At 35.2% G+C, this 10,337-nt stretch overlaps 1 long non-coding RNA gene across 3 annotated transcripts; it reads left to right on the top strand.

Annotated features, from left to right (window-relative positions):
• The first annotated feature begins 8,661 nt into the window (after positions 1-8,661).
• Positions 8,662-10,124, top strand: LOC131037746 (uncharacterized). Of its 3 annotated transcripts, none has more exons than XR_009104291.2 (4): positions 8,662-8,810; positions 8,975-9,101; positions 9,252-9,380; positions 9,669-10,124. It is a non-coding gene; the product is annotated as an uncharacterized LOC131037746 (long non-coding RNA). The 3 variants fall into 3 exon arrangements; XR_009104290.2 differs by having other exon boundaries at positions 8,937-9,101; XR_009104289.2 differs by lacking the exon at positions 8,975-9,101.
• The last annotated feature ends 213 nt before the right edge of the window (positions 10,125-10,337 follow it).

Raw genomic sequence — 10,337 nt, 5'->3', positions numbered from 1 at the left:
GGACCTGGAACCAGTGAAGCTGAGGAGGAAATTGAAATCAGGACTAGTTGGAAAAAGACCTAGTAAAAGGGGATTTGAAACATCTTATCAAAATTGTAAAAGAAAAGGCTGATGCAGATAAAGATAACATCATCACTCGGGTTGCTCAAACTAAGAAGGCATTGAAAAGTTTCATGAACCACAACCTTGAGGTCTTAAGAGTTTCGTCATATAATATGAATGCCTTGGTGGATCACTTAGAGAGGAAAAATCAGGATAAGAACTTGGTAATCATTGAAGATGTACTGACCTCCAGCTCCACCCATCAAATCTCCAGGCGAAGGACCAGGCAGACTACCACTGATATGAAGACCAAAATGAAAGATATCTAGCTGAAATAGGAAAGCCATGATCTGAGAGAAGCCGCTAAGGCCATGATGCTTTTGGTTCAAAATTCCAAGGAGTCTATAAAAGTTTTCATTTGAAATTTAATGTTGGGTTTCAGATGCCAATTTCTTGTTGGCTCCTTGCTATCCTTTTGTCCTAATTGCTGGTTTTTGTGTTGATCTTTTGTAGCTATTTTGTCTTGGTATTATCTTCTCCTATTTCTTTCTTGCTCATCTTTCGTATTGTAAGCGGGTTTTGGGTCCCTTAAAACCTGATTTTCCTTAATCAAAAACATTTATATGCTTTACTCTTAGAAGAGTAACTAAGAAAAATTCCCTCATCAGATTTTGCATCAAAGTTCTCAGTGTAGTTATCTCTCTTGATAAAACATTGACTTCCAAAGATTTTAAAATAACTAACACAAGTATTTTTTCCATACCATAGGTTTTAAGGTGTCTTATTGTTACCTCTTTTTACTAGTACTGGGTTAAGAGTGTATACAACAGTACTGACCGCTTCTTTCCAATTTTTTTGGATACATTACCCTATAATAACATGGTTCTTGTAGCTTCAACTATTGCTCTCTTCATTCTTTCTACAATGCAATTCTGTTGTGGTGTCCTTGGAGTTGACATTTATCTCTTTATACCCTGTTCATCGCAATACTTAACAAATTCATCAGATGTGAATTCACCTCCTCGATCTAATCTTAAACACTTCAAGTTCTTACCCATTTCCTTCTCAGCCAAAGATTTAAATGATTTAAATTTTTTAAATGCTTCTAATTTCTCTCTCAGAAATGTTATCCACATAATTTTAGAATAGTCATCGGTGAAGATCATGAAATATCTATCACCATAATAACTCTTTGTTCTCATAGGGCCACAAAGATAAGTCTATACCAAATCTAAAACATTCTTAGAAATGTCATTCTTTATTTTGAAAGAAATAGAGGTCATCTTACCGATTTGACAATCTTTGCATATCACACTATCTGGTTTGACAAGTTGGGGTAATCCTCTTACAACACTTGACTTGCTTATCTTAACCAAATTATCAAAATTAATATGACAACATCTGTTATGCCATAACCAACTGCATTCCATTGTTGCAACCAGAAAATTATTAACATTACTAATCAAATGGAATAGGTTACCTCTAGTTTTCTTCCCAGTAGCAATCAGTTCACCATTACCTCCAAGAATTTTGCAGACTCCACTCTTAAATTCAAACAAATAACCTTTATCATTGAGCTGACCAACACTTGAAATATTATGCTTAAGACCATCAACCCAAAATACATTATCAGCATTACTCTTTTCATTTAGAGATATAGAACCTTTACCTTTCACCATGCAAGGAGATTTGTTTTAAAATCTAACAACACCTTGATGGGGTTTACCTAGTTTGCTCAACACTTCACCTAGTTGGTGTTTCTCAATTGCACCAAATCACCAGGCCTAATTGGTCTCTATACCTTCAAGTCCTTCTCAATCTCTTCTAGTTCTTTATTCTTGATCTCTCTAAGGTATTTTCTTCAAGTGTTTGGCTAGGAACCCTACCAATTCACAGTGCTTCCCATGTACTCAAATTATGGCTTCTTGGCTTCAAGTTGTCGAAATGACCTCCTACCATTGTGAGATGATGAAGAGGTGTGGAGGTGGATTCATTCATGTTTTGGATGCATTTAAGGTCCTTTTGAGGGTTTCCATCAATAGGTTTCTTACCGATTTCAAAATCTTGCCTAGAAAAGGGCTACAAGGAATTAGCCCAATTAGGCCTCCTAGAACCGGTTTTTTAAGGATTGAGTGAAAATTGTAAAAAAGACCCCCAAAAAATCTTGGATTTCCTTCAATGGTTCATCTAACCTCAATAGATTTTTATGGTTTTAGCTTCTTGTTCCACCATTCAATGTGCTAACCCCAAAATGAGGGTTTTAGAGGGTTTCTAGGCCTTCTAAGTGGCAGTGACTAGTCAATTTGGGGTTTGTGCATTAAATGACATATTCAAGGCTCCTCCTTGCATTGGAAACTCTGTCACAACTCCTTGGACCCTTCAAAAACTTAGAAATTGATTTTACATCCACCCCTGCACTTGGCACTGCATTATCACCTTATTTTCTCTAGCCGGGTTACTCCTAGACTCGCCTAGAATAAGGTGATAGTCATATCAAATCTCTTCTCCACCACTTGAACCTGAATATGTACACTATAAGGAAGGTTTCTCATCATTTTCCAACAAGCCGTGATGGTATCACACGTGGAACTAATGGAGCAACCATATTTACAAGAAAACTACTATATACAAGCCAAAACTAGCTGCTTGCACACTAAAGCAAGAAATCACTAATGAAAAGTATCTGCAAAGCTCTAAATTGAACCAAAAACAAAATAACACACAATATAAAAGCAATCCATTTCTAGATCAATGGATTCAATCCATCTTTGAATACAAAATGAGTAAAATCAAGCCAAAATGCTGCCAACTAGTCTGAAAATGAGTAGTTTCAGATTGTTAAGCTTGCAAAAAACATTCACCAACCTTGGTAACTGTGCAAGAGAGGGTTGTTATAGTTTTCCCATGTTTGGAGTCATCCTAGGGCATTAAAAAATCCCTAACTCCATCGTTAACCATTTCAGGACAAAAGTTGTCATGACAACTTTTTGCAACTTTGCAATTTTTGCACTTTTGGTCTTTCCAACCTATAAGACCTATTCCAAGTCATTAAAAATGAATTTTAAAACTTTCCTAATACTAATTTAACCCTCCCTAATTCCTGTACCATGTTTTGACACTTTTGACCAACAAAAAGGTCAATTACCTACTCAAACTCACTATTTACACAAAAATACAAACCTAAGAAGTATGAACACAACCTAGGCCTACATTGAATCAAAAATCTAGCTCTTGGACCTTCTTGGAGTCCTTATTCACCACTAACTTGGATAGGGTCAATACAAGCCAAAATTGAAAAATTAAACAATCTAAGTCTTAGGTGCTCCTGCACCACACCTCCATCAAATTCGTTAAGGGCCATGAACTTTCTTTTGTCTCTGGTCATGTGGTGTGAGAAGCCACTATCTATAATCCACTCATCACTATTCTCCATATGAGATACCAGTGCCTTTTTATGAAACAGTTTCTCCTTCACAACTACAAACACAATTTCTTCATTGTCATCTTCTTCTTTCGACTCCTCATCAGTCGCACCTTCATCTACTGCAACATAACAATGTTTCTTGCCCTTTCCTTTGAATCTTCTAAAATTTTATTTGTTATTGGTGTTAGGGCAGCTAGCAGCAATATGACTAATTTTATTACAAGAGAAACACTTCAAAGGTAGCTTTCCTCTATACTTACCAGTGACTTTTGGAAATCTTTTTGCTAGCAATGCTTCAAGTTACCTCACTTGATCTTCATTGTTTTCATCTCCCCGGTTGCTTCCATGACTTGTATTGCACTCATGATTTTAATATATATCTTTTCCTTTTCTATCAAATGAACTGGTAACAGAAGCTTTAAAGGCAGATTAAGTAGATTTTGTCACACTATTGTCAAAACTATTTAATTCAAAAGTTGTAATCTTACCAATCAATGAATCAATAGTTACCTTATCCTTTAAAATAGATCTAAGTTCTTGGATTATGATACTCTTATAGTATATTGATATTGAAGAGTTCTGAGCATTTTACTTACTATTGTATCATTTTCTATATTGCCTCCAGTACTTTTAATGTCGCCAACAACTTCTTTGATTCTTTGACCATAGTATCAAATATTCTCTCCTTCCAGCATTCTCATGTCATCAAAATTTCCTCTCAAGCTTTCATCTTTAGCTCTTTGAAAATGTTCATCTCCTCCATAGATATTCTCTAACATTTCCCAAACCTCTCCTACATTTTCCAATCCTTGACATCAATATATTCTGAATTAGGTAAAGTACTTACAATAGCTTCTAGGGCTTGCATGTTATCTTGTTGTTCTCTAAGTTCATTCGGTGTCAAGGGAGTAGTGGTAGGAGGAACATATATTGTTTCAAATTGCTTCCTATATTGTGCACCAATACCTTTGATGTAGATATTCATTTTGTCCTTCCAGATCTTGTAGTTATCCTTGTTGAACTTGGGACCCTTTGTCTTCATCATCTTGAATTCCTCAGAATCTTTTCCTCAAGCGGTTAGGCTTTATGCACACAAAGGATGAGAGCTCTGATACCAATTGTTAATCCTATGAGGATCCGATTAATACTGAGGGGGGGGGGGGGGGGGAGTTAATCAGTATTAAGACCAATTCAAGCTTTAACTCAAAATCAAACTTATTTTATCTTATCTCAGATCTGAAACTATATAACAAATATCTCAACTTCTATAATGAGATCTAATAACCTCTTTATCACATTTTCTTAACACATTAATCAAATTATTTACCAATAATTTCACCACCAAAGTAATCATATAAACTTGATCAATTACCAACTCATTAACCTTATCAATAAGATCAAAAAAATTCTCAAACAACTTCTTATCAGAACTGGTAACCTCTGATAAACTTCTGATATAACATCACAACCGATTTCTTAGAAATAATGCATGAAATAAAATATAAACAAGAACATCACATGAAAACCATAAGTGTTTGACATGGAAACCCAAATAGGGAAAAAAGCATAGTGGGAATTGGCCCCCACAAATATTTGTACTCTTTCAAAGTACGCCCTGTTAGGAGCTTAGCCTTGTTAGAATCTTACAATACACCCGGTTAAGAGCAGACCCTGTCAGGAGTCACCCAGTTAGGGGATTTGCCTTGCAACTCGATTAGGAGCTTGATGATTTGTTAGGATCAACCTCGTGAGAGGATTTAACACTATTTTGAGAGTTATCTTGTTAGGGGACTTAAATGATTAAGGCCTGTTAGAATCTACTCGATCAAGGGATTTAACCTGTTGCAACTGTTAGGGAACAATAGTAAGAAAATGATATGTTTTCTTGCACTTTTGTGCTTTCTTGATCAGATCCAGTTATATACAACACTCTGCAACTCTTAGGTAGATTACACACTTCACTTGGATGGCTTAACACATTCTCTAAGACCACCGACACAATAAACATCAACTGTATCAAGATAAATAGCCATCTCAACTAGGTCGGCCATAAAACCTAATTACATCATGAATTTACAATTAGATCATAAAAGGTCATCATAGATTGCTATCCTGATCATAACAACAAAGTACAATGCAATATCAATCATTGATTCATAATAACTCATCACTAAAAATCCGATTTGTATCCTCAAAACACTCTCCAAAGCATTTCGCTGATTCCCAAGAAAATATTCCTTGAATCATGCTAAAATAGATATTAAATCTTTCACGCGGGTTGTATCTTGTTTCCAACTTTAAGTAGACTCACTGTCGATCACTGTCATAACATAAATCATTATCGGTTTGATGATTTCTTCACCGGTCCTTAAACCCTACTAAATCCTTAGCAAAACTTCATCAAAAATTTAAACATGCCTTATGATAATCATCACAAGTTCTAGTTCCAGTCATATACATCTTTCATGATACAAGTTCACCATCCAAACTGTAAATCACCAATCATTGCCAATCGACCGATCCAATCAAAACAATTCTTCTTTACTGGTTAAAGTCTTATTTCAGAAACTTTTGCTCATTGTTGGTAAACCAAAACACTTAGATGATAAAACAAAACATCAGGAAGATCAGTTGCCAACAATGACAACACAAATAATTGATCATGTCATCTATTCATATAATCTCAATCTCTTCATCACAAATAGACTTCTATCCTTTATCGGTGCAGTCATCAACTTCAACTACATGACCTGATCTGCATTAGTTATGCCAAATGCCAACAGAAAGAACTTTCGAAAATGATTAGAGATGTTTATCAGGATAAATCCTTGATAAATTAGATTTTCTTGAGAAATAATATGTATTCTTTGAAGATGGAAGATAGAAGATCTGTTGTTGATCATCTCAATGCTTTTAACATGATTTTTTATTAGTTAGGTTTTAATGGTGACAAGATTTAAGAGGATCATTGCATATTTCTATTATGTTCTTTGTCATGGGACCACATTATTATGGCTATTAGGAGTACAGCTACTAAGTTAAATATGAATGAGGTGGTAGAATTATTAATTTCTAAAGAGATGTGGAGCAATACTTATGAGTTTGCTAAGGAGACTCTTGCAGTTTGTGGTATATCAAAAGAGAAAGAAGAGAAGAAGGACAAGAAAGATGAAAGAAGTAGATCCAAATCTTGTGGAAGATATAAGTCTCTTGGAAAGTCCAAGGAAAAGTATTCGAATTATGATAAAATTATTCACTTCCATAAAGATTGTAAGAAGGAGAAAAATAAGAAAAAGAAGACGGCCTCCTCCAATTTAGATTTAGAAAAATCCCCTCAGAATGACGGTGAAGCATTTTTTACAGCCTTGGTAGCACATGCATTAGAAGATTTGTTGTTGATAAAATTGGGTGTATCTTTTTACATGGCCTCACATAGAGTTTGGTTTCTAAACTATGAAGAATATGATGGTGGGAAGGTGTCTCTCAGTGATGACTCTCATTTCTAGGTTGTTGGCCATGGAAGAGTCAATATTAGATTCTATGATGGTAGAGTCGAGGGGATCAATGGTGTTTTGCACATACTAGGTTTGGAACAAAATCTACTCTTTGTAAGTAAACTAAGTGATGTGTGGATGCAAGATGATTATAGGTTGTATGGTACTTGCTAAGGGTGTTCATATAAGAACCTTGTATAAGTTGGATGCATGCACCATTTAGTGCAATAGTCCTTCTATAGAGTCCAAGAAGAGGGCCCTATTTTCTTCATCCTCAATGTCAAATTAAGATGCAATGGGGACTATTGCTTCTACATTTGATCACACTTTCTATGTACCTAAGGGTGTGAATGCTTTGGAGATGAAACTCTCAACATAGAAGACAATATTATGACACCAAATGCTTGGTCACATTGGTGAGAAGGGTCTCAAAACATTGATAAGTAGGAGGTACTTTTTATAGCATGCATTTTTGTGATATTATTATCAGAATCTCATTGTGTAGTTTGAGTCAAATTCATAGCACCATATTTCATGAGTAGTGGTTCACATGAGCCTATCTCTCATGATAATGAATGGTCCACTTAGCTATTATTATATCTAGGTGATACTGATAGGGAGAAGTCAAATGCTATATTTCTTGGGTACTTACCCATCCAAATACTATTCCAACTCTGAATAGTATTCCAACTCAAATGTGCTTAACCGTAGAGTTCCTTCCATAATTAAATCCACTTGACCTTATTCTATTTAATGAAGAACCATAATCTAACATTCTAAAAATCATCACCATATGATAGTCAACTATAAGTTTTATTTTTAAAGTACCAACCAAAATGGTTTGAAAAGTAATGCTTAAAACACCTGCCTACTATTGCTAGATCTACTGATGAGCCAACTGGGTCAATGTATTTGACTAGTCCAACTAGCTCTGGTTCAAATGCTGCTACTGGGTCATCTTAATTATTCCATACCTACTCAACATCTGCTTATGCTACTAGATTTTCTTATTCTTACACTTATATTATATTATAGAGAACTCAAGAAACAAATATTTGCAAATCTAGGTTTACGTAAGGAGTGAAACGAGGATTTTCGATTGTACTGTATCAACACATGTAAGATGACATAGCACAAGATCGAGAGAGTAGATAAACAATGATTAACACAGTAGTGCAATATTCAACATATCGTACAATCAACATGGCAACCGTTAGAACATCTACCGAACTTCTATCAAAGTTTATTAGTTCCTGCCCGCAGGAAACTATAGCGGAGGGCTGGAATATTAACTCGTGATTAATCTTCAACCGTTGTAACCAATAAAAGATTAGATTTTCCTTTATTTCATTTTAGTGCTATGTTCAATCTAAGAAACATGACAATTTTTTAAACTTAAAATTTAAGAAAAATATTTTTCTGAAATTTGATTCGATTCGATTGAATTCGGCGGTAGCAGATTGTCAGAAGGAAAATGGGAGTTACGAGAGGAGAGAACACATGTATCCCAAGGTCTCTGGCAGAGTGTTACAGACTGTAGATTTAGCAGAACAACCTCAAAAAAAAACATAAAATTAAATGGTGTTCGTGGCCCCTTGCAAGGTAATTCACGTAGCCAAACTGTTGCATGAGTGTGTGGTTGCATACTAGTTTGACAGGTATCTCAACTTCTTCCTTAGGTTATTCTACAATTCAAAAACCCTTCTAGTGCCTACTGGTATTTCCATCAACCCATCTCTCTGCTTCAAGATTAATGATTTGCCATCCTTTCTGCTTCAAGATCCACCTTTGTCGACACCAAAATCATGAAGTATAGTGCCACAATCAGATAACAAAACCGAAAATTCAAGGTGAATTCTGCTTACATTTCTGCCATTTTTTTTTATCTAAGTTCTAAGTTTCAAGTGTTTAAAAAAAATGAAGATTTCGCATTTTCTTGATATCGTTCTCTATTAAGGAAGTGATTATTGGGGTAGGCAATTACACCATGCCAGTTGATTCCCATGTGTTGCAGTTAGTTTGCTTCTCCCTCCGATAGTCTCAGTCTGCACCTGCAATTTCTATCTTGGATATTCTAAGCCATCTGGTAGCCATATGCAGTTCAATTCATCGTCCAGGTTCACATATGGTGGGATTCTCATGTATGGAATTGTTTGTGGACATATAGCACAATTGTTTCAATTTAGGCCTCCGTATAATCATGTTAAATCTAGTGCTAATTAATTTTGAAATTGTCCGTTTGTTTGGTGATTTACATAAATATTTGGCAATGGGCTTTACCATTGTTGCAGGGTTCCAGTTTTGGGTATGCACGTCAGGTGGGGTATAACAATATAAAACAATAGCATGAGCATGATGTATCGTTATCAAATCACAGACAACACAAGTTGGCTCAAAGATCTGCAGTCTGGTCCATTCTGGTAAAGTTTTGCATTTCAATATAACTACGTTCAGCAAAATGTTGAATTTCTTATTTCTTCTCGATTTGTCTTTCCTATTTTGCTTTTCAAAAACACCGTTAAGAAAAATGTTTGATTCCTCATTTCTTCTTGTTTTTTCTTTCTTCAAACCACACTAAATTAGTCTTCAGGACGGTAGTAGATGGACAAATTGGGCCTATGCTGCCTTTTTGATCCCCAAATGCGTTTTGTTTTAAATTTTACTAGATTACATGATTAGTTGCATCTGTTCTGGGATTCTAGCTTTAGGGTGAACAAACAATCGGGTCAAGGGATAACCTGAAATGCATTCAAAGAAAGGGCAATAGTTTTATGGGGGCTAAAAATAGCAGAACCCATTGCAGTAGCAGCAGGAGCAAAGATGGCATTCCTTCCATCTCCAAGTGCATAACCAGTTCAAGATCGATAGCCAGAGCCAGGAAGTCAAGCTAGTTACCTACATCGCTAGTTGTTTACATAAGAGTGACTTTGATGAGAGAAGAGACCGAGAAGCAGGGTGTGAAAGCACGCAAATCAAATCCGCATGTTCATTGTTTTCCATATTCATAAGAAACCCTCAAATCTACTCTTCTAAATTAGAAGAAATTTTTTTTTGCAATCTCTACAACACATAAAAACAAACATACAACTAATGGATTGACAATTTCAACATTGAATTATATGACATTGTTTTCAAGATGAGCAATCTAATCTTCAACATCCAAATAAAAATTGAAATTTCAAAATGATTATTCAACTTCCTAGCTATGTAATTATCTTAACATTTGTGTGGATTTTGTATAGTATTTGAAGTTTTCTTTCCCCTCTTAGCAATAAGAAGGTTTCAATTCTTAAGGCTAAAACTAAGATTCATTAAACCAAATAAAACCATATTTGTTAAAACTTTTGAGGAACCTTGAAAGCATATCACTTTAGCAA

This window comes from Cryptomeria japonica, chromosome 6, assembly GCF_030272615.1.
Source record: "Cryptomeria japonica chromosome 6, Sugi_1.0, whole genome shotgun sequence".
In the NCBI taxonomy this organism is placed as follows: Eukaryota; Viridiplantae; Streptophyta; class Pinopsida; order Cupressales; family Cupressaceae; genus Cryptomeria; species Cryptomeria japonica.
Note: the sequence above shows the minus strand (reverse complement) of the source record. Positions and strands in the feature narration are given on the sequence as shown.